Source organism: Ornithorhynchus anatinus, chromosome 4, assembly GCF_004115215.2.
Source record: "Ornithorhynchus anatinus isolate Pmale09 chromosome 4, mOrnAna1.pri.v4, whole genome shotgun sequence".
NCBI lineage: Eukaryota > Metazoa > Chordata > Mammalia > Monotremata > Ornithorhynchidae > Ornithorhynchus > Ornithorhynchus anatinus.
In genome coordinates this window covers 106,662,813-106,683,064 of record NC_041731.1, presented here as the reverse complement: position 1 = coordinate 106,683,064, position 20,252 = coordinate 106,662,813, and the positions used below count along the sequence as shown (strand labels likewise).

The 20,252-nt window shown below is 42.1% G+C and overlaps 1 protein-coding gene across 42 annotated transcripts in view; it reads left to right on the top strand.

Moving 5' to 3' along the window:
• The window catches only part of ADGRL2 (adhesion G protein-coupled receptor L2), a 701,088-nt gene that overhangs the window by 470,325 nt on the left and 210,511 nt on the right, over positions 1-20,252 (top strand). For 4 of the 42 annotated variants that reach the window (XM_039911892.1, XM_039911918.1, XM_039911916.1 and 1 more), the window contains exon 1: positions 8,380-8,920. The exons of 32 other annotated variants lie outside the window; for them this stretch is intronic. The gene's annotated coding sequence lies outside the window, so the exon portion shown is untranslated. Of the gene's footprint in view, positions 1-8,377; positions 8,921-9,008; positions 9,375-20,252 lie in introns of those variants that run through there. 6 more of the 42 variants (XM_039911894.1, XM_039911890.1, XM_029062292.2 and 3 more) reach the window with 5 other exon arrangements.

The following is a 20,252-nucleotide window of genomic DNA, read 5'->3' as shown; positions in this document are numbered from 1 at the left end:
AAGGAGTATAAAGTCAAGTGCATAAACAATGCAGAGGGGAGGTCGGGTAAGATTAGGTAAATGAGGATTTAAGTCAGGGAAGGTCTCTTGGAAGAGGTGTGGTTTTAGAGGAGTTTTGAAAGTGGGGAAAGTGGTGGACTGTAGGTTATGAAGGAGGAAGGATGTCAGAGGAAGGACATGGGCATAGGGTTTGCAGACGGACAGATGAGACTGAGGTACAGAGAATACCTTAGAGGAAGAAAGTGTGCAGATTGGGTTGTAGTAAGAGACCAGGAGGGTAAGGTAGGAGGGGGAGAACTAAATGAGTGCCTTGAAATCGATGGTAAGGAGTTTCCATTTGATGCGGAGGTGAAAAGGTAACTATTGAAGGGTTTGGATGGGAAGATGAGTAGTTCTGTTTTGGACATTTAAGTTTGAGGTGTCAGCAAGACATCCAAGTAGAGATATCCTGAAGGCAGGATGAAATGCAAGCCTAAAGAGAATCAATCATCGGTCAAACAATGGTAATTAGCATTTTCTATGTGCAGAACACTGTAATAAGCAATTGGGAGACTACAATACAAGGAGAGTTGTCAGAGCCAGAGCGGGAGAGGTAGATTTGGGAATCATCCACTTAGAGATGATAGTAGAGAAGCAGCTTGGCCTAGTGGAAAGAGCACAGGTCTGGGAATCAGAGATTGTGGATTCTAATTCCGGCTGTGCCACATGTCTGCAATGTGACCTTGGGCAAGTCACTTAACTTCTCTGGGCCTCAGTTACCTCACCTGGAAAATGGGGTTCAAGATTGTGAGCCCCATGAGAGACATGGACTGTGTCCAACCTGATTACCCTGTATCTCCCCTGAATAGTAAGCACATAGTAAGCACTTAACAAATGCCACAAATATTATTATTACTAATTGAAGCTGTGGGAATGAATGAGTTCTCCATGGGAAGGGGCATAAATCAAGAATAGAAGTCACAGATTGAGCCTTGAGGGACCCCCACCGTTAAAGGGTGGGAGGCAGAGGAGCCAGGGTAAGAGATGGAAAAAAATGGCCCCAGAAAAAGGAAAGAAACATGGAAAGGAGAGTGTCGGTGAAGCCAGAGTTAGATAAGGTTTCCAGGAAAAGGGGGTGGTCCAAACTACTGAACGCAGCTGAAAGGTTGAGGAGGATTAGGATGGAGTAGAAACCACTGGATTTGTCAAGAAGGAGATCTTTGGTGTACCTGGGGAGGCCCATTTCTATGGAGGGGAGGAAGCCCAGATCGTTTTTCTACAAAAATGCTCAGACCAGCCTTCCCTACTCCTCAAGAAACTCCAGTAGTTGTCCACTACCTCCACATCAATCAAAAACTCCTCACCATTGGCTTTAAAGACTCAATCACCTTTCCCCCTCCAACCTCACCTCACTACTCTCCTACTTAAAACCCAGCCCGCACACCTCGCTCCTCTAATGCTAACCTTCTCACTGTGCCTCAGTGTCATCTATCTCGTCTCCGACCTCTTGCCCACGTCCTGCCTCTGGTCTGGAACATTCTCCCTTCTCAAATCCGACAATGATCCTTCCCCCCTTCAAAGCCTTACTGGTGGTACATCTCCTCCAATAATAATAATGGTATTTAAGAGCTATGTGCGAAGCACTGTTCTAAGCGCTGGGGTTGATACAAGGTAATCAGATTGTCCCACGTGGTCCTCACAGTCTTAATCCCCATTTTACAGATGAGGTAACTGAGGCACAGAGAAGTTAAATGACTTGCCCCAAATCACAAAGCTGGTAAGTGGCAGAGCTGGGATTAGAACGCATGACCTCTGACTCCCAAGCCCGTGCTCTTTCCACTAAGCCATGCTGCTTCTCTTATTTCTCCTGCTTCTCCAAGAGGCCTTCCCGGACTAAGCCCCCATTTCCTTTTCTCCCACTTGCTTCTGCATTGCCCTGATTTACTCACTTCATTCATCCCCTCTCCCAGCCCCTCAGCACTTAGGTACATATCTGTAATGTATTATTTATAGTGATGTCAATCTCTCCTTCTAGGCTGTAAACTCATTCATTCAATCCTATTTATTGAGCGCTTACTGTGTGTACAGCACTGAACTAAGCGCTAAGAAAGTACAATTTGGCAACAGAGACATTCCCTACCCAACAATGGGCTCACAGTCTAGAAGGGGGAGACAGACAACAAAACAAGTAGATTGGCAGGGAATGTGTCTGTTTATTGTTGTATTGTACTCTCCCAAGTGTTTAGTACAGTGCTCTGTACACAGTAAGCATGCAATAAATACTACTGACTGACTAACTGAGGTATTAAGACACTTTCAGTCAGGCCTCCGTTGAGAACTCTGAAAAGGCCCCCAATTTCACTATGAAGTGAAATTCTCAAACCAAATAATGACCAAGACCAGGGTTTGAACAGGACTACAAGCTGGCAGGGATAACAGTGGAAAAATATCGAGCCTGAAGTTGACAAGGTGGTACTTAAAGTCACTGAGGTTCTGAGCTGCAAAGGCCAATCTTGATGATCTGATTGGGAGAAATCAGTTTCCCTTGTGGTTCCCTGCATGACTGCCTAAAGGCTGTCATTGGGAACAGGAGAGTTTACCCTTAAAATAACCCCAAATTAACTTCACCTAGCTTGTTCTTTACTCCAGGAACAGTTTAAGGAGAGAGAACGAGATGATCATGTGGAATCATTCTGTTATTTAGTCCTGGGAGAGCAGCTAGAGCTTCTTATGAGGCTGTGCTGGGGCTTCTAACAGCGTTTCCTTCCCCTGGTCTCCTGAAGAGAAATTGGTCCTTCCCTCAGAACGGTGGAGTTTCCCACTATTGGCAAAGGATTTAGTCTACTTCCAGAATGGGCTGATGGTTTCGAGGAGTGGGTAAAGCCATCTTTTTTGCCCTGTGGATTTTGAAGCTCTGTGCTTTTGTTTCCTGACCACAATCCTCCTGCCAAACCTCTTTTGAAAGTATTTTACAGCACACTGCTTCGACTGTGGTCCTGCTCTCTAGTACCATTCAGTAAATGGGATAAATAATAATATCCTTATTCATTATCATAATAGATCATATAGCTCATATAAAGAATGATATAGAGGTTTTTTTTCAAAATAGTTAAATTTTAAAACAAAATGAGAGCACTTTCAATTGCCCCTGGTGGTTTTACAGGAGAAAATATAAGTGTGGAAGAAACTGGTGGACTAAGGTCTGCCCATTCAGTCATGATAGGGAGAGCAGAGAGGAAGTGATGTGGTTTACAGTCAGAGAAAAGGAAAAGACTCTTCTGTCTCTTGAGCAAATCCTCTGATGTCTGCTTTAGAACAGAGCAACCATTTCACTATTTGTTCTAAACCGTTAATAGGTATTGAAAAGAATACACACAAACTCATATGCACTTGGCCAAAGACCAAACACAAAACACATGTATGTGTGTTCCTATCCCAGCAATTACTGGTAAAATCACCACAAAAACTTGTCCTTGAAAAACCAGAAGTAGCCTAAATGATATCCTGACTACATGCTATTACTCGATCATATTAAGATAATAACGAGAATGCACTCTTTTAACAATTTGATTACACTATGTGATTTTGGAGATTGCACATTTAAATTCTATATAAGTTTTTGATCGCTGAGGCCCTACCGGGAAAGACTTGTAAGTTTTGCATAAGATTTTATCCATTTAGACATAGGACAGACTGATTAAAGCTCACTGATTTCAACAGCATTTTCATATGTTTCTGTTCTTCAGGAAAGTAAGTTCTGGTTTAATTTGAAGCTACAAACAGATGAAATGAGAAACAAAAAACTGAGTACGATCAGGCAGTTCTACATACGATTAAGTGTGGTATCCCAATTTCATTCTAATCTCATTCTGAACTTTTACAAAATCAAGAGATCCCTGACACAGATCTAAGGACAACCCAACTAATCAATCAGAGGAAAAAAAATCCAACACTTCTATTATCAAGCACAAGTTCATCAGGAGAAAGCCTCACAGAAAAGAAATGAGGCGGAAAGGGGACTAAGCAAGTTTTGGATGAAAAATGGCTAATTTCATTTCTTTTTCTGAATCTGAAACTAGCCAGGTTTCACATGGTTTAGGGTTTCATTTTGAAATTCTCACACAGCTCTAATCACTAGCTAAAATGCACTCCCCACAATGTATACAACCTTCTCCCATTGATATGTCCCTACAGCTGCTGTAACTCAAATTAAACCACAGTTCTCAATCCCTCCACAGAACGAGTCCACAAAAACACACAACTGCATATCTATTTCCATAGAGTGGGTGCAGGGATTTTACAGTGAAGATGCAACTGCGTTCTGTCATGAACTTCACACTATCCAGAATGTTTATTTTCTATATCCATTTTCATTTGGCTTCAGATTCTGAAACTTATTAACCTGACAGTTACAAAAAACATTGCTTCTGGTCACCTATTTACAGGGACACGTGCATGAGCCAGTTAGTTACCTTTAAACAAAAGATGCCTAGAGATTATGCAACTTCAAAAAATTAACATAATTTTGCCTCAGAAACCAGAAATAGCAGACCCATTGAATAAAATGATCCCTCCTTTCTTGAGGCTACTTAAATGAAAAACATGAGCTTCTACAGTTGGAAAAAACATCCATGGTTAAAATGTTTGAAACCCATCAATCTCCCTAACCACATAGCTAATGTGTTCCTTCTGTTTTCTTTGAATGAAATCACCATGAGTGGTTAGATGTTGATTTAACATAAAACAAATGGAAATGGGTGTTTCCTTAGTCATGTGTAGAATTTATTTTTAAAAAAACTATTAGCAAGTATTATGAATAAGTCAATGATTTTGCCATTACTTAATAATAGATTGTGAGTCATTAAAATTGATCACTGTAATGAATGAACACTGCCAATTCCAACTCAGTTTGTTAATGGATCTGATTTTTTACCGAATAATAGTAGGTTTATGGAAAACAATCATTTTGTAGAACAAATTCGAATGTCAGGGGTCTAGCTGTATATTTAAATATGTGCTCTGGTGGGTATGTGCATTGTGAAAATATATCTATGTCTTTACACCCTGAGTGTTCCACTTGCCCCCATTTACATCTTCCTTGAGTAGGACAGGTCATTTTGATCATAAATTGCTATCCGAACAGTCTTTAGCTGCTGTATAAGGGCTGATGTCTTCAAAATAATCTGAAGTGTTTGGGGGAAAGAAATTAAGTGGCTATTTAAAATGCCACATGCAAAAACGTGTTCAGTGAAACTACTTTCTTGTCATGGAGGAAAGAAGTGACCAGTGGCACTACCAACAGCCAAAATATGTTAATCTTTTATTTCATGAATTGACATCCTTTTCCATAAACCTGAACTCTCTCTCTCTGATATTTTCATCCCTCTATCCTTTGGAATGTAGTTTCTCCAAGAACATAGTGGAAAGTGAATCAGTTGTGCTCCGAGTCATTAGAGCATCAGAAAATGTAAAACCTGTGAAATGTATTCCCATGCACCCTTTCTAGGAAAGCTAAATGGAAAACCCACATAAAGCCTGATTCAAGCAAAATTTCTAGTGCTACCTCTTATCCAGACTTAGGAAAAGAAAGAAAAGAAAGAAAAAAAAGAACTCTGGTGCTTGCTTCCCAAAGATATATACGATTAAGTCTTAGAGTGACATGTGATTTCTTGTGATTTATATCTAGAATGCAGAAAAAAATTCTGAGGAGAACAAAAGAGGTAGGGAAATACATCATTGTGTGCATATATGTGCCAAGATAAGAATTACTTTAAAATGGTGTATTTGATTATACAACTTAATACTCAGTAGAATTTCTCTTAAGTGCTTTGAAGCAATATCCAGCACCGTCCTTTGTGTGGATTGATTGATAACTTTGGCGTCCTCAGTAGATCCCTTACAGTTACTCGGTAAAACTGTAAGTAGTTGCTGTGAATAATACAAAAAAAAAACTGTCAAATGTGGAGCAATTGAAAATGTTCTCTATATTTTTTATAATCATATAATCTTAGTTATGACTTTGAACACTACGAAACTCCAATGGGAAATACTGTATGCGAAGAGTTCAAAGTCCAGGTTCTCTAATTTCTGCATCTTTACTAATGGTGACAATCTTTAGTTTGGATATTAGCATATCAAGTAGAAAAGAAATCTGATCCTCAAAAATCCCTTCTGGCTTGTAAACTATGACATTTGCATTTTACTGTAAGTAGCCAAGCCAAAAAGTCTAAACCGTCCTTGACTGTTTCTGTACACTTAGTCCACGCTCATTTTGCTTCTACTGACAGATTTAGGAACAATAAGACTAATTATATTCAACCGTAGCCTGGATATATCTGGCAAATCCCAAGGATTTATATCTGATACTTGACTTCTCTGACAAACTACGGGGCAACTTCTAAAGGATTTCAATTTATACAAAAAGTATTGTGGCTTGACTTTTTCGTTTGACGACTGTGCACACAAGTAGGAAAAAAAAGGACTTTTAGTAGAGAACTAAGCATTGTGTAAAACTGAATAATCCCATGAAGGTAACCTTCAAGAATTTCTAAATTGTGGGAATAGATTTTCCTAACCCAAACCTAAAATCCATCCTTCTAACAAACTTTTCATCACTAGAACCACATTCTATAGATTTTCACCATGAATCCAGGAGCTCCTTGAGTATTTGGCTAAAATAGGAGTCATCTTTAAAGTTTTCCTTTTTAAAAAAGGATTCAACCGATGGCTCAGATGGATGAGCAGATAGAGTTTTGGATGTTTTTCAGGGCTATTTGACCTAGTTTGGCCTCTGATCTCTCTCCAAGTGTGAGTCTCTGGTTTGCTCCTACTCGACTGTCTGCTGACTGTTCACAGAGAGGTGTAAGGAAATGTATTCGGCGGACGAGAGCAGAACCAAATTCGATATAAGGAAAGGGAGAAAAAGAGACTACAAAGAGAAAACTGCGTTTGGGAGTCGAGTCCCCTTTCATTCTTTTTCTCATCTCGGTGGGTCACAGTCGCTTTCGACCCCCAAGGCACAGCCGACAAGGACTCTGCACATAGTGAGCGCTCAATAAATATTAAATGAATGAACTTTGGGGTGGGGGGGAAGGCAGAGGAGGGGGGGCAATTAAAAAAAAAAACACCCAGCAACGTCGATTCGATTCCAAGTTTCAAGTCGGCTACGGGGAGCGACCGAAAGGAACGAGAAACGAAAAGAAGCAAAGTTTTAGGAAAGTGGGGGGGAGCTGTCAGAGGTCGTTGGGAGCTGCAGAGCCTTCCTAGAGGAGAGACCGGACTGACCCCGAGGGGGGGAAAAAATCCCCCGAAATTTGGAGTGGCCCCCGGAGGGACGGGGGTGGCCCGCCACTCTGCAGGGCTCGGAGCAGCCTCCGAAGATCGCCGGGGCCCTGCACGAAAAAGAAAAAAGAAAGAAAAAGAAAGGGAGGCTTGGCTGGTGCAGGGAGGAGAAACGGGGACTAAGGGGGAGCTCCAAGCGGCGGGAGAAGGGGAAGAGAGGGTGCCGGGCCAAGGAGGAGAGGAGGGCTGGTCCTGGGAAGGTCCCGGTGCCTGTTCCGGAGCATGTCCCGGGAAGGTCCCGGTGCATGTTCCGAAACATGACCCAGGAAGGTCCCGGTGCATGTTCCGAAACATGACCCAGGAAGGTCCCGGTGCATGTCCCGGGGAGGTCCTGGTGCATGTTCCGGAGCATGTCCCGGGAAGGTCCCGGTGCATGTCCCAGGATGGTCCCGGTGCATGTTCCGAAGCATGACCCAGGAAGGTGGCGGTGCATGTTCCGGAGCATGTCCCGGGAAGGTCCTGGTGCATGTTCCGGAGCATGTCCCAGGAAGGTCCCGGTGCATGTTCCGGAGCATGTCCCAGGAAGGTCCCGGTGCATGTCCCGGGAAGGTCCCGGTGCATGTCCCAGGAAGGTCCCGGTGCATGTTCCGGAGCATGTCCCAGGGAGGTCCCGGTGCATGTCCTGGAGCGTGTCCCGGGCAGGTCCGGAGCAATCCAGCCCTCCGGAGGACGAGCAAAGCCAGCCTGGCTGCAGCGCCTGCAGACGCTCTTTCGCAGCGCCTTTCGACCCCCTCCTTTCCACCCTCCTCCCCCGGCTCGCCTGGAAAAGGGCCCACTGGGCGGCCCTGAGTTCTAGACGATCTGCTCCACGTTTTCGACTTCGCTGCCTGGAAGCTGCTTTGCAGTTGGCCTGAGCCCCGAGCCCGGGGGGAGAGGGTGGGGAGGGGAGAAAAAAATGGGGAGGGAGAGATTTGTCCCGTGCCGCCGAGGGCGATAATATGTTTAGATGATTAGACGAAGCCGGAGGGTGGGAGGTGGAGACTGGAGGAGGAGGAAGGAGGGAGGAGGAGGCTGGAGGTGACTCCAGTTCAGACCTGGCGGAGAGTCTGTGTCAGGACTTAGCGCTCCCCCGTCTCTCTCGCTCTTTTTCTCTCCTTTTCTCTCCCTCTCCCATTCCTTCTCTTCTCTCTCTCTCACACACACACAGAGCTGCGGGAGCTAAATAAGGAGCCTGCCACAGAATTCCCTGGGATGGTCCGTCCCCCTCCTCCTCCCTCCCCCCATCCCCCGGGTGCGTTGCATTTTTTTCCCCCTTTTTTTTGCATCTGACTGCTCGCCTCCCCAAGCTCCATCCTCGTTTGCAGCCTTTCGTGGGGCAGCAGCAGCAGCAGCAGCAGCAAGAAGATCAGAAATGTGACGAGGGGCTGCAACTCTATGATGCCAGAGGCCAGAATGTCATCGAGGGAGACGTAAATTAGGTCGATGCCAACGACAGACTGAGGGTGGTTGGGGTTTTTTTTTTTTTTCCTTTTTTTATTTATTCTCTTGCAAAATTGAGTTGGGCTCTGCGTGCCGCGATCGGTGCCCGAAGGACTCCCCAAGTCTGGTCATCTCTGTTTGGGTTTTGCGTCTACCACCCTTCCTGTTTTGAATTTTAAAGGTACATTTTTTTTTTTTAAAAAGGGGGGGACGAGAGAGGTTTGGCTGGGGGAGGGTGGTTTGGAAAAGACGTTTTTTCGCAGAGCGACGTAGGGGGAACGGCAGGAAAATGTTGACTTAACCCCAGCAGCCGCCCGGCGCTGGCTCTTTGGAAGAAAAAAAGAATAAAAAAAGGAGGACGAGGAGAAGCCATCCTGTGCGTCCCGGCTCGGCCAGCCGCATAGCTGCCGATCGGTCCCTATTTGAAGTGCTGGTGCCTCCTGGACTGATTTCTTCTCCCTCCTCCCATCTCTTCTCCTCCCTCCTTTTCCAGCAAGACTGCGTTTCCTTGGGCTAGGACAGCAACACTTCCCTCTCTTTCCCCGCACTCCCTTCCTCCCCCCCTTCCCACCTTTCGAGCCCCGGCTCTTCCAGCCCTTTCCCTCTCCCCAAAGTGATGGAAAAACCACCCCGAGGTAAGAGCTGCGTCGAAGAAAGGCGCTTTTTTGGGGGGGGGCTGCTGCCTGCATCTTGCAGGGACCTGTTTGCTTGTCCGGTCCTGGGGGGGGTAGGGCCATGGGCGAGCAGGGATGGGGGGCTTTGGGCCAGTTTGGGGGTGCTCGCCCGGGACAAGGACAAGACCTGGGATGCCCCTCTCCCTTTCCAGCCTAAACGACCCCTCTCTGCACCCTTTGAGGATCAATCTGATCCCCCCCCGCCCCTACAGAGATCAATGTAATAATCAGGATGGTATTGGTTAAGCTCTTAGGATGTGCGAAGCGCTGAGCCCTGTTCTAAGCGCCATCCCGCCCCCCTGTAGAGATCAATCTGATCACCCCCCCCCCCCGGTAGAGATCAATATAATAGTCATGATGGTATTTGTTAAGCGCTTAGTATGTGCAAAGCACTGTTCTAAACGCCGAGCACTGTTCTAAGCGCGATTCCCCCCCGTCCCTGTAGAGATCAATCTGATGATTCCCCCCCGTAGAGATCAATCTGATCAGCCCCCCCCGTAGAGATCAATATAATAATCATGACAGTATTTGTTAAGCGCCTACTATGTGCAAAGCACGGTTCGAACACTGTTCTAAGCGCTCCCCCCGTCCCTGTAGAGATCATTCTGATCACTCCCCCCTGTAGAGATCAATCTGATCACCCCCCCCGATGAATACCCCCCCCCCCCGTAGAGATGAACATAATAATCATGAGGGTATTTATTGAGCGCTTACTAGGTGCAAAGCACTGTTCCAAAAGCTGAGCACTAAACCCGATCCCTCCCCCCACCCCGTAGAGATCAATCTCATCCCGCCTCCTCCAAGAATCCTGCCTCCAGTCCTTTTCCAAGTCGCTCGGAGGCCGCCGGGGGCAAATCTGCCGCCGAAATGTCCATGCCAAGCGCTTAGTCCAGTGCTCTGCACATCGTAGACGCTCCATAAATACTCTTGATTGGATGAAGGACGGATCGGGGGCCCTTCTTCCAAGGGGGGAGGGAGGACCAGTGTTGCAGACCCCTCCTCCCCATCTCCCCCCCCCCCCCCCCCCGATGAAGAGGAGGAGGGAGGAAGGCTGGTGGAACCAGCAGGGGCGGCTAAATGATGGGGGGGAGTGGGAGATGCGCCTCCCGGCAAGTAAGTAGCCGGGAGAGGGAGGGATGGACAGCTGGGAAGAGGGCCAGGGAAGAGGCCCGGGAATAAAGGGAGGTGAGCTTTCTTTGCAGAGGGGATGGGGGGAAAAGGCGCCCAGATGTGGACCGACCTGGTGGCCTCCAAACTAGGGATTGGGAAGAGCAGGGCCCAGGGCAGCGCTTCCCTTCAATGCCGTGGCCCCAGCGCTTCGCAGAGGGCTCTGCGCGCAGGATTGAGCTCAGGGATGGGGAGAGGGGTCTAAAGCGCTCTCCTCTCTTTGGGCTTCTTGGGGACCGGGCTGGTTTGAAGAGGGAGAGTGTCCTGCCGGCGTCCCCTGGGCTGCTTGTCTGGCAGGATGGCTGGTTGGGACGTGCCTCTTGTCCCCGCTCCCTTCGGGGCGTGCGAATGGTGTCCCGCCGGCCGGCCCAACCTTGGAAATGTCACCGGATGCTTCCAAAGTTTGTCCTCCGGTCCCCTCTGCGGGCTTGGGGGCCAGGGAGTGTGTGCCCAAGGCTCCGGGGACCACACGGGGGGGTGGGGGGCGGACGGTCCTGGTCGGTCCTGATCTCATGGGAGGCGGTGGAGCCTCTCCTTTGTCGAGCACCTTCCCCCCAAGAAGCCCAGCCTCGTGGGACATTTGGGAAGCCGCCCCTTCCCCTCTCCCTCCCGGCCTCTCCCTTGCAAACCCAATTCCTTAAATCGGGAATGGTCGCAGGGCTGCTTCCCTCCTTTTCCCCCCAAAGAGATCGCGCCTCTTTAGTTGCTCCAAGGAGCCTGGAGAGGGTTGGAGCAGCGACGACCATATGGTTCCCCTTACAAAAGCCAGGCACCCAAAGCATTCCCCCCCCCCCCCTTTTTAATTCCTCCTTTTCCTTGGCTTTCTCCAGCCTTCTTTGCAATCTATCCAGCGTCTGATTCCCTTTTCCTCCTCCTCCCAGGGTGTAGAGTGATCTGGACGTGGTTGGTTCCTTCATTTGTCTGTCAGTGTTTGTGTCTGGAGCAGGCCCCACCAAGTCTGCTCTTTGCTCAACTCGAGTTGCACAACGAAGAAAAGTCCCATCCGTTGGGTAAATAATTACCTGTTGCGGATTTCTTTTTTTTTTTTTTTACAAAAATCGACTTTCGTGCTGACAACCAATGAAACTTGGAGGACCGGGGACTGCAGAAGGAAAGGGGTTGTACTTGGAGAGTGATGCTTTTAAGATTGTAGGTTGTTGAAAGCGGGTGGAAACTCGGGGTCATACTTCTCGGAGAGTTTAGGTGAGACGAGAAGAAACTTTTAGCTTAGTGTTCATGGGATCGTGCAGTTTTAGAAAGAGCTTTTAGGCTCCTTCAGGTGCGGGTGCAAAGGTTTTTAGGGGGTGCAGGATCTCTTCCTCTCCCCCTCCCCGCGCAAATAATTTTATGCATGATGGAGAGAATCCTGCAGAACAAATGTTCTGTTGTTTAGTTTCTTCAGACATTCTGATTCCCTCCCTTTGTTGCCCGCCACTAAAAGAGGTGCCATTTCACATCATTCTGCACAAATTGTTTGAATTAATGCAAGTGTGAATTCTTACCATTCGAAGGAGACTATTAGCATATCAAAGGTTTCTTAGCTTCAGTCCGATTGAGAAAACTTCAGTCTGTCTTCCATTTGCTTCCAAGCAGAGGCCCAGAGGGCAGTGTGAATTGCAAAGGGGAAAAATGGGGAGGTGGATTCAGGCAATGTTTCTGAACTTTTACTATTTTGTAATTATGTGAGTGAAAAACATCGTCTCTTTGCTGCCGAATTCCGGGCAAATGACCAGACGATTATTTTCTATTGATTAATGGTTTGTTCTAGAGAAGAGTGTGACCTTTTATGATGATAGTCATTTGTGAATGGTTTCGGGAGTCTCTTGTATGTTAGGGGGAGGGATTTAAAATACCTTCTGCTGGACCCATACTTTAAATATGGCCTCCTTTTTTTTTTGTTTTGTTTTTAGGCATCTGAATGAGAAAGATTTTTTTTTTAGAGGGCCTGAGAAACTCCATTCTTTTTCACATAGGCTAGAATAATGATAGCTTTGGAAAAGGTTTAAAACCCTCATTACCTTTTCACTAGCATCTTGTTTTTTCTTTTAAGCACAGATCTGGAAAATAATAATATCTTAATGTAAACTGACATTACATACCTGGGGATAATATGGCTTCAAGAATTTCATTTAATATAGAGTGTCAGCACTCGATTAAATATTCTGTCTTAAAAAAAGTGTCAAGGATAGTATGTCAGGCATCTTGCAGTAGATAATCCATCATTCAGTTTAAAGTTAGTGTATTTATGTTCTAAATGATACTTTTTTGCCTTCTAGAGTACTTTTGCTTAGGCAAAGGGATTGACTCAGCCAGCCTTTAATCACTTGAAACAAATCACTATTAATAAAGCAAAACAATCCCACCTCAGAACAAAAGTAGTTATCCTTAAGTTATCTGGGCCTGTTTCTTCAAGAGCAGATGGTTCAGGGGGTTAGCATTGTGTATGCTTTCCATCCCTGGCCAAAAGTGAACTTAACCCCCCCCCCCATTTGTAGGTTGTATAGTGTTATCTATTCTTCTAAATAAAAAACAAAACATTGTAGAGCTGTGGGGATTTGTAAGTTCCTTTAAACATTGTAGTCTTTCCTTTGATGGTTGGTTGAATTTGAACATGAAATTGATATGCCTTCATTGTCAAAGAGATTCTTCAGTAACGTTCAAAAGAATTCCCTGCTCTTAATTTAATAAACTAAATTGTTTGGTAAGAAATTCTGCAAGAAAATTATATTTAATTACATAATTTAGTCTTCTGTCAGCTTTAAGGGGTGATTTTTTTTTACAGAGCTACACTACTTTTTAGTAGTCCTCAAATTGTGTACCATCGTGCACAGTTGCTCTGAGATAAATTTTCAGGAGTGTATTTACCTGATCCTGATCTTGATCCTGATTGCCTATAGACAATCCTTTTGCCTGTACAAAGGGAACGCATTGATATAATTGCCATTATCATACTTAAGTTGCTGTTAACTAGTCTGCTTTGAATGCAGGGTGCTATCAAGAAAGTGCATTAGCCTTTAGAGCTATTAGGGATAATCTAAAAATTGTCTTGAAAATGCCGCTCTTCAGTTTATTTGATGGTGATCTTGAATTCGACAAATCTCTGAAGGTGTAAAATGCAGTGGAAAGAAGATTTTCAACATTCAGATGACAAAATTGGACCACTTAGAGAAAAATTAATGTGCTGCAGAAGCACTTCAGCTGCCATTTTCAATCACTGTGGGTTACTGTGTGTTGGCAACAGAAAACGAATTTAGAAATACAGATAGCTCTGGGAGGTAGTAGTTGGGGAAATCTGGATATTGAATCATGTGGGGTAGAACAAACCAATTACTTTAGATTTTGATTCCAGAATTTCCCATAAACAGCAGTTTTTCCCCCTGATTTTTGACTCCCCCTGCTTAAAGGACTGACATCAAAGCAGACAACAAAACTTTGAATTGTTATAAAAACTAGTATAAAGATACAGATCTCATATATAGCCCTGCAAGTTTTAATTTAAGGGGAGCAGTTGGAGGTTTTATTGCTGCAATTTTCACAATCAGCAGAGACATTAACACCAGGCTTCTGGGTGTTTCCTTCCTTAAAATGAGCAAGAGGAGAGCTCTAAAAACCAAAGTTTGCTTAGTAGTTTGAGATCTTATTTGATCACTGTAGAGTCTTCAAGTTTTATATATCAGTGTCTTGTTCTTAGTGTCTCAAGTCAGGAATATTGTTGGTTAGTCGTGGCAGAAAGAAGGAAAGGGGAAGACTAAAATCATAAACTCTTGTATTTCATTTCTTGTATTTCATTTTCCATATCTTATACAGGTATTTTTTTTAAAAAAAAAACTTATTAAGGTTGGTGGGCTTTTTCAAAAAAAATATTAGCAGCAAAATTATTTGACAGGTGTAATTTCGAATGTCAGATCAACTGAAAACATTGGATTTTTGTCCTGACATAAAAAAGCACTTGGACCAAAAACCAGACATCAGTATTTTAATTTTCAACAAAGAACCTAATTACAACAATGCTGCTGATAAATGAATACGTTTACATGTGTGCTTATATATGCATATATGTGTATGTACACATATACATACACATACACATATTAAAAAAACAGAATTTTTAGAATGAAAACTTGAATTGACAGTTGAAATACCATTATTTGGGGAGGTAACATCTAAAACTTTATTTGAAGGCTGTGTTTGTTAGTACTCCTACTTGCCGGAGTAGGATTGTTTGATGACGAAAGCCCAGAATTGACATTTAGAAACTAATTTCTGTTGCTTTTATGCAAACCAATTTCTTGTGAACTAAAAATTAACTCTGTAGTTAGAACGAATAAACTGAAAAAATATATTTCAAAGGAGGCCGGTCAAAAAGGATACAAAAATTTCCAGAATCATGGAATTTTCAGTGGGGAAGAGCACGAAAGACTTTAAGGTCTTAGCACTGTCAGTGCAGGTGAAAAAATAAAGCCTTAAATTATAGATTGGCTAATTTGTGAAATTTGTATTGACCACGTAAACTAAACACAAAAGCATAATTTTCTGAGTATTATTCTGATGTAACTTAAAAAAAATTCAATCAGTAAAAGAGTATCACAGGTTGGCCAAATTGCCTTTCAGACAGCACTGATTGTTATTTGAAGCCACACCCAAATTCCTATCTCTCTTATGTTTCAAAATAGTTCTCTAAGCATCACAGAATCCTAGATTAAAACAATTGCAACTGCCAGTTTGAGGTAATTAGATTTGATAGTATCAGAAAAATACATTACTTTATTTTCTTGGTAAATGCCTCTCTGATAAGATACTCTCAAAGATCATAAAAACTATTTTTAGGTTTTAAAAAAATCTATGTACATAAGGATAAAGGTGTAAGTAAGATCGGTCTGGATAGTGATATGTACATAATTGTTGAAAGAGAACATAGGGAATCTCAAACAACCTCATCCCCTTTGGTTGAACTTTTGATTTACATAAGAAATGACTGAACTGTCATCCCTGTTTTTTTTTCCTTGAACCTTTGCTATGGAACAGACATATTCCAATAGTTTTAATTCGCAGAGCAAAATGTTTGAGATACACTACAAAATGCCTTTGCTTACTATTATCGTCACTTTCTAAAAACCCATATTTTAAGAGGGATAATTGATCTTTGAAAAGATCATCTTGGTTAGAATTCTAATTTCTCCACAATTCTGGTAATGACTCATTGGAAATTAAGAATTGGAGAGTATCGAAAGTGTGAAATTTGGAAACTTCCCTATACTCTGATTTGTATCTGTCGTTTTGTCTAAAGAAAACCTAGACAATCCTGGTGGTTATAAATATATATCTAGATCTAGATTTATATATAACCACCAGGATTGTCTAGGTATCTAGGTATATAGATATATTTAAAGAAAGGTGTAATAACTAAAGAGTATTGCAGGCTGACTGAAGCAAATGCGATGCTTTACACCTGCAGGTAAAGTGCAGCCTACAGCAAAATGCTATTGATTGCTTTCGAGGCACCAAGTGAGCTTAAATAAAATTTGTTTAATTACAACAAAAATGCAGTTTTATGAAGTAATATACTTTGTCTTTGTAGAAGATTTTATGTGTTGTGTGCTGGTAAGTAAAATCCCATCACAGTTGTATAAATTTGTTCAATTACCAGAACAGCTAAGAGGAAAAAAAAATCAATTTACGCTGAAAAGCAGCAGAAATGAGATTATCTTGGTTAGTAGGAACTTGCCAACAGTGACTAAATTGCTCAATAATATCAAAAGTTACCATGCTTCATGTATAGTGAGAAGAATATTCGTGACTTTTTCCCATATATCTGAGTCTTTGAGTCAGTTTTTATTAGGAGATAATTTTTTTTTCCATTCATTTTTTTGCTTATTGAAGGAGTTGCAGATAAATCGTTATATGCAAATTGAGAAAATAGGTCAAATAATACCCCTCGCCGCATATTTCAGTTTACTCCAGATATATGGTGGCGCTTGTAACTAAAAATGTAAATACTTTAGTAGATATTTCAGACTGAGAAGTGAAAGATAAAATGTAATTACTTTCCACAGTAGCCCTGGCAGGAACTGACTTTAAACAGAATAAAGGAATTTCATCTACTGCCACCAAATAACAAGGCCGCAGTCATTTTTCAATATGCGAAACATTCTTTCAAGGGTTTTAATATTGATATTAACATTATCTTTGGCCTTTATACTGCATTCCAGGGCTTGAATTCTTGCATTGTTAAGTTGGTGCTGAATTCATCCTTGCAGATAGCTGAACACCTGTTTTATTAGCATCTTGGTTCAAGACTTAAGGGAAGGCAAGAAGAACAGGCACACATCAAACAAGAACCATGGGGCTGTTTATAGGTCACAAAGTCAATTTGCTGGAATTTCTGGGAAAACTGGTTGAAAAGGAAGGACAAATGTCACTTTAAATAGAGATGTTTAAATCAGATTTCTGCCTTAGGGTAAAATTTAGGTCTGTTTTAGCCCGGATGTAATGTCTCCCTCTACAGAACACAGCATTAATCATGGCCTGACAAGAGAACGTGTGCTGAGGAAAATGGGCCCCTGTTGGTCTTGTCATTGATTTTTCCAATCTGGGAGGAGTACATTATGAACATTAAAATTCACACAAAGGAATTTAGGCACAATCTATGTATTTCAGTGTTGAAATTAGTTTCCTTAAAAAAAGCTATTCACACTGAAAAGGCTTTTTGAGCATCTCTGTAGGTAAGTACTATATTCACAAAAGCGAAATGCATCTTTTAGATACGTGTTTCTTGAACTGAAGCATCCATTTAGACTCCCGAAAACACATGATTGAATCCAAGGTTACTTCTATTCCAAGGCATTTAAACAACTTTGAAACGATGGTTTAATCAATGTGCTCTAGGAATTTAAGGAACGGGTAGTTATGCAAACCTTTTGCTCACTAATGGTTTAGAGGGAAAAGAAAACAATTCTGTGTTAAAGTATGATCACCCCTATGTTTACTTTTGACATCTAATTTTTTTGTTTAATGGAGAGGTACGATCTGATAGCCAGTTTGCCTGAATTTTTTTTTTTTAGTTAATTATGGCAGTAAGCCACGGGCAAAACTGATTCTCATACTAAGAGGGAAAAGATGGAAAAGAGTGGGAAAAAAGTTAATTTTAGTATTTTCGTGCTAAAATCACTGAATGATTTCATTTACTGATTCATAGCAAAGAAATCCACAATGGCATTCCATTACAGTCGGTTATTTAGCGAATATTCTGCAAAATCAATTAATTTCTCATTTGAATGCTAACAGATGATCTTGAATAAAAATGAGATCTTAGTGAAAATCTTGTACTTCTCTTTTAGCAAGTTGCATTCACAAAGAAGACAACTTTAGTGATTTGAAAATGACTTTTAGTCAACTAATATACTACCTCATTTTTTTCTTAAATATTCAATTCCTGCCCCTGGTTTTATGTTAGGCCCATTTATATATACTTTGTGTCTTTTGTCTGCTGGTATTTTCGTATCAGTCAACACCTCCAACTGATTATTACTCTGGATCTGGATGACAGAATAATCTAACACCCATTACTGTCAAAAATTGTTCCTGGCAGCTGGAGGAGGGTTGATGACCTTGTTTTAGTTTCTAATATTTGCTTTCTTATGGTGAGAGATGGTAAGCATGGAGTGTCCTACTCCACAAAAATGCGCTTTTGGAATTTCAGTCAAATGTAAAAATACCAAAAAAAAGACAAGTTCCTTAAAATGAATTTTGAATGACTTTAGGAGTTATTCTTCATTTCAGCTGATGTTGGGTCCCCTTTACTTGGGAAGCATTTGACTTCAGTTTCCATTATAGGATGTGAATAGGTGGTAATCATTTTCATTACCGGTAATTTTTTGATGCAAACTCTTTCTGTTTGAATTGCTTTAAAGGAAACCCTATTACCTCCATATTCAAGAACTGACACAGTCGTTTCTTGTGAACAAATAAAATAATTCCCAAGTACATGGGTATTTAATTATGGTATTGAGGGTAAAGCAAGTCCTATTAGATGGTAATTGTCCTTTACAGAGGGGCCCTTTGGTATCTGACTTAATACACATTTCATTTTGTACATCTAAATTTTTCTTCCCCAGAGTTGGTGCTGCAGTCTCCGTAGTGATTGCTCTTTTCCTTACCTCCTGATAATAAACCATACTCCTAATTCTTTGCTCTACTTCTTTACTGACCCCCTTTTCTAGCCTTATTTCTTAACACTCACATTGTGGTATCTTTAGTCCTGTTGATTCCCCTGAATCAGCTGTCAGCTTCCGGGGCTACAGACACGCATTTTGGGAAATCCAAATTTAAGTTGTATTTCCGGCTTTCATTTTCATACATTTTGGCCTCCCTCTGATTGTTATAACACGGAATCGACGTTGAGCTAGTGAAAGAGAAAGAAACGTAATGTGAAGAATCAAAATTAAGCAGAAGGGGTTAAAATTCAGCATTGCTTTTTTCCACCTAATTCCTGTGCCATCCTGAAAGGTTCCACTATTGCTGCTTTTAACTGTTTGACTTCTCTGTGCTTCTTCTCTAAGCAACCCAGTAGTATTGCATATCCACTGGTCGCTTACTTATGGAATGTTGATCGCTCTATGGATGTCAGTCATGGTGCTGAAGAATATAACGGTCTCATTAAGGGCAGCTGTTTCAGAGAGCTAGTTCTCTCTAGCCTATATGCCTGGAATGAGATTATTTTGAAAGCAATACCCCTCTTTAATCCAGGTATGTAATTTAAACATGGGGGGAAGTTATTCTTTTTCCTCTTGAGATTTGAGAAGAATCCATTGAAAGTGGGAGGCTTGTGGGAGGTGTCTTTCCTCTAGTTTGTTTTATTTAAATAATACAGTTGTGGTATTCGTCCATGCAGGTCCTTGAAATAAAATCCTTAAAATGCAATTTCCAGTAGTTGATCAATGTTGGTTTCCTTCATAAAATCCAGTGTTTTCCAAAGAGAGCCACAGTTTGGCAGAGTTGGGTAATCGCGAAGGAGGTACCGAATCCTTGAAATAACCTTGCCTTAATTTCTGGGTGAAGATGGGAAACTTTATGGACAGGAAAATACATTGAAGAGGTTCTTAACAGTTTAATGCTTTTAAACTTCCACTTGAGAAGATATGAGCTAAAAATAATGGTAATTTTTTTTCCATCACCTAAAAAAATGGTGGAGAAAAGCCAGTGTAGAAGAAGAAGGGAAAGGAGTCCATTTCAGCCTCAATGAAAATTGGATGACTTTTTTCTTTTTCTTTCAAAAAAAAAGAAAAAACTACAGGATTCTACAGATTTGAAGTTGGATTTTTTTAAAAGTAAAATGACTGTTTTGACTTAGTTCAAAATATTAAGAAAATGTAGTATCAAGTGTTATCATATCTTTTATCTCTAACTCCAAATAGAACCACTGATGCTGTCCTTGTTTGTTTATTTTGAATTAGGGAGATGAATGAGATAAATTGGAAATGTTACCTTGTTTTGGGTGGTCTGTCATTTCAGTCTGATGCTGTGTAAGCAAAGCAATGTTTTCTTTTCCCTGAAGATCCACTGTGTGTGAGCAGATTTTAGGTGATTGAAACAGAAGTTCGGAGTTTATTGGTATGTGAAGGCTGAAGCTGCATACTTAACTATACTGGAACAAAAGAATCTTATAGAGCTTTT